Raw genomic sequence first — 4,478 nt, 5'->3', positions numbered from 1 at the left:
AAAAAAAAAAGAATAAGTAACAATGTTCCACAATTTTACAATTCAGATCGATGATCTTGAACTGTGATTTTAGTGTAAAATATTGCTTTTATTTTAAAATATTTTATTACTTTGAGATGAATGTAAGAAGTTAAGACATTGAAGCCAGTAGATTAAAATAGATTATAACCATTCACATTTTTAATGTCAATTAAAATTTTGTAATAAAATACCATGTCATTTTACATCATTAAAATAAAAAAAAATTAAAAATGTTAAAAAAAAAAAGTGTGTGGTGGAGAACGAAGGTAAGGTCACAAAGGCATGGTCTACCTCTGAAAGGAACCGTGGGAAACGTAACACACAGGTTACCAAGTAACTCATTCTCATCGATTCGATTACGACTCATAACAACCCCGTAGGACAGGGCAAAACCGCTCCTGTGGCTTCTGAGACTGTAACTCTTCATGGATGTAGAACGCCGTGCCTCTCTGCTGAGAAGGTGGTTGTTTTAAACTGCTGGCCCATTGGGTAGGCAGCCCAAGGTATCACCCTCTGACACCAGGGCTCCTTCTGGTTACGGGGCTGGGGATCTAGGCTCTGGTTGGGAGGCCTTAGTTTCCATTGTATGCCTAGGTACCACTGAATTTTTCCCACAGGCACATAGTCTATATATGTCACCAAGAATTATTAAGTAAGCAGAGAGATGAGGAGGGACACCCTGGGGCACACTGGGAAAAGGGCCTTCAGACTTGGGGTCTAATCCTGCTGTGACTGCATGGCTTTGAAGACAGGAGAAGTTCCCTCCTCAGATGAGGATTGAATGAGGTCAAGCACAGGTAGCATTTAGTAGGGCCCCTGGCACATAGGAAACACTCAACAATTGGTGGGATTATTAGAAACATGCTTTTGGCCCTGCAGGGAGACCTGCCTTGTGAGAATGCAGGTCTGGGGGGGAAATCTACCAATGAGCTCAGGGTGGTGGTGGAGACTAACCTCTCCCAGCATGACCTGAGTCGCCAAATCCCTGCTAACCCCATACCCCACATAGGCATTAGCCACTAAGAACACAGGGCAACTCTGAAGAGAGAGAAAACCTGGACATCTCAAGCATGGGCCCATTTCTCACTGGTTCTGAATCTCAGCAGGGTGTCCAAGCCCAGATGTCTGCGTTGGAACTCGAGGCTGGATCCGCCGTGTCCTTAAGACTTGCGCCTTCCGTCTCCTAGACAGCCCAGTTTCCGCTCCTGCTTGCCCTGACACAGCTCAGGGTCAGAATCCCACAGGCTTTACTGGGCTGTGACAAGAGCTGCCTATGTGGTCTCAGGGCACATCTCTCGCAGTAGTAGTTAGTCTCACACTCCACACAGGAAGATGTGTCCCACACCGCAGCAGCGTGTGCTCCTCCACTTAATTCCTTCCCTGGAATTGGGAGCTCAGTTGTAGTATTAAATAAATAAATATCGACGCCGAAGGAGGGTGAGGGGCCAGCCCCCACCCGCTGCTACTCCTATGAGTTCAGTAATACTACTTCTGGGTTCAGTAATGCACAATTGTACGGTTGAGATATATAAGTATTATATTAAAGTCATCGAGAGCATGAGAGATAATACAATAATACAATAATAATCCTTCTTTCTTCAGATCCTTATTCTGCTGCCCCCCCCCCAACACTGATTACTCTCTGAATCAGCCCTTATCTTTCTTTCTTTCCCTCTTATCTTTGCCCCACCTGGTCATACAAGTAACTCAGGCTCACCTTGGAAAATGGGGCCACCTCTTCTACCTGCTGTATTTAGTTTCTTCCGGACTTTTTTGAAAACTGGGCATTCTGAACACAGATTTTCATTTTGTCCTTTATAGTTTTCATTCCCTATTGTAAGAATTTTATATTGCTAAATATTCTTTGAGATTGGATTTTTAGTAGTTACCCAATATTCCATTATCATTTCTTATTCTTAGTTAATTTTCTAGTGTTTAATAAAATAAGTAACATTTATATTATATATATAACTTTTACATATGTGTGTATGTGTATATATATGTGTGTGTATGTGTAAACAGTTGAACTGTTTGTTTTCTTTTATTGCTTTTAAAAAATGGCTATCAACATTTTTGGGGAAAGTGCTTTAGCGTTTCCCTGAAAACAGCAAGAATGGTCTAAAATCTATACATAATCATGGCATCCGGGGCTTCAACACATCCTAGCAGATGGAAGTGGATGGAAACGGATGTCACGGTGGAGCGAGGGAGGTGTTTTGTCCTGCACAACCCCAGGGAGACGTGGAAACGCCAGGGACACTGGAAGGTGGGAAGGAGAAACGAGGCCCCCGGGTCTGTTGCTGACAGTCTGTATCAGGACTCTCGACTCTTTCCAAAGATCTGCACCCCAAAAGAAGGAGGCCACAGGAGTGTGCCCAACGTGCCCTGCAGTGGCAGCACTGCTCAAGCTGGTCAGAAGGTGGAAGCACGTGGAGGCCCGTCGGGGGGTTGATGGAATGAAGAACAGACTGTGGGCTGCACAGACAATGGACAGTACTCAGCCACAGGGAGGAGCGAAGCCTGCACCCGTGCAGAAGCCGGGACGGGCCCTGAAAGAATGGTGCTGAGAGAACTCGGTCTCTCACAGAGGCTGCCCCACCACCGGCTAATGCAGGTGGTTCGTTGTCCAGGGACAGGAGGAGAGAACAGGCAAGGGGAGTCATCCCTTCAGGGACCCCGAGTTTCTGTTAATGGTGGCAATTTGGAGAGAGACAGCCAGGGTTGCACACAATGGACATATGTCACATCACCCTGTGTGTGTGAAAAAAAGGTCTGATGTTTTGTCACGTGTGTTTTTAACATGTTATTCACTTTGTTGTTGTCGAAACGACACATAGCAAAGCACACGAATGCGACAGTATTACCGGTAGAATTTAGTGACAGCCATTCTTCAAGTGTTGTGCTTATTCTCATTTTTTTTGAATTGTTCCTCCATTAACATGAATTTGCCGCCCTCAAGGGTCCTATCTGTCACACGTAGCTTTACTACAATTAAGCAGTGCAAAAAAATTAAGACTTGACTCAACTCTTCCTGGTAGACCTTACAATAGCCAAACCTCAGACCAAAAACAAAGACCAGAGGATTTTCCCCTAGAGAACGTTATGAACCTCAGACAAAAGCGATCTGCCTTCTGGCACTTTGAGGTCTCTAGGGAAATAGCCGGCTCCCCATCAATCACCCCCAAAGGGAATCACTTAGTGGACAAACCCCACTCCTGTGTGCAGTGGGTTTTTATCTGCCATGTGGCCGAAGAGCAAGATACTTCACATGAAAGGAGAGGCCAATTCAAGAGGAGCTTGAGAGGTATCCTAAGAATGAGAACTGCAGGCTATGAAAACAGAGAGAGTACACTCTTACAGATTACATCATTGCCATAGTAATTTTTAAAAAATCATTAGACAACTTGAAGGGACTCTCCCACAAAAAATGAGAGAACAGAAATAGGAGATAAAGCAAGAAAGGACTGATCCAAGAGGTCCAACATTTGATTGGGAAGACTGCAGAAAGAGGGTGGGGGAAGGGGGAGGGGGAGAAAGGGGGAGCCAATAGCAATGATGGATGTATGCCACACACACCCCCACCCGAGGGGACGAACAACTGAAACGCGGGTGAAGGGATACAGTGGATGGTGTGAGATATGAATATATATATATATGTATATATATATGCCGTGACCCTTTAGTACACTTCATGTGGTGGTGACCCCTCAGCTATAAAAACATTTTCGTCGCAACTTCACCACTGTCATTTTGCTACTGTTAGGAATCGTCATGTAAATACTTGATATGCAGGATGCATTAGGCGATGTATTGCTTTTGGTTGAGAAGAGCTGATGTAGCCTTTCTTGGTCATGATCTGAAGATGTGCTGCCCGTGCAGTGAGGGGGTGAAAGAAGAAAGACCCTGTTGAATGCAGGACACAGTGGAGCCGGGGACAAGTGAACAGCAGAAACATCACTGAGCACATATCGGAGCAGGAGGTTGGAGGCAGCTAGAAGAGAGCTAACAAAAAAAAATGAGAGAGAGAGAGAGAGAGAGACTCAACAGAATATTTCATTAGGAGAATTTGGAAATCATTAAGGGTGTGCTAAATGGGGAGACAAGGCAGTTGGGGCCAGTAGACACATCAGCAAGAGCAGAAAGTTGTCCCCCCAAATGTAATCCCACCAAGAGGCTTTTATCTGAATTTGTAATGCTTACACTATTTTCAAGTTTCGCATGAAACGAACAAAGCATCAAAGACTAACCATGGTCACAGAATAGAATGTAAGAACGAGATCGACACTTGACCACAGCAGAAGCAGAGAAGTAGAAAATAGAAGGACATTTTCTACACTGTTGTTTCCAAATCAGGCAGTACTGCACCCCTGGGGGGCCCTGGAACGATCAGGGATGGGGTTGCTGCAAAAGCAAATACCTACACTTTGTCCTGGATCATGGGCTATAATTTTAGTTTT

Source organism: Echinops telfairi, unplaced genomic scaffold (genome assembly GCF_000313985.2).
Source record: "Echinops telfairi isolate 266 unplaced genomic scaffold, ASM31398v2 ScPeMD7_4225;HRSCAF=4972, whole genome shotgun sequence".
Lineage (NCBI taxonomy): Eukaryota > Metazoa > Chordata > Mammalia > Afrosoricida > Tenrecidae > Echinops > Echinops telfairi.
This window is presented reverse-complemented; position numbering follows the sequence as displayed.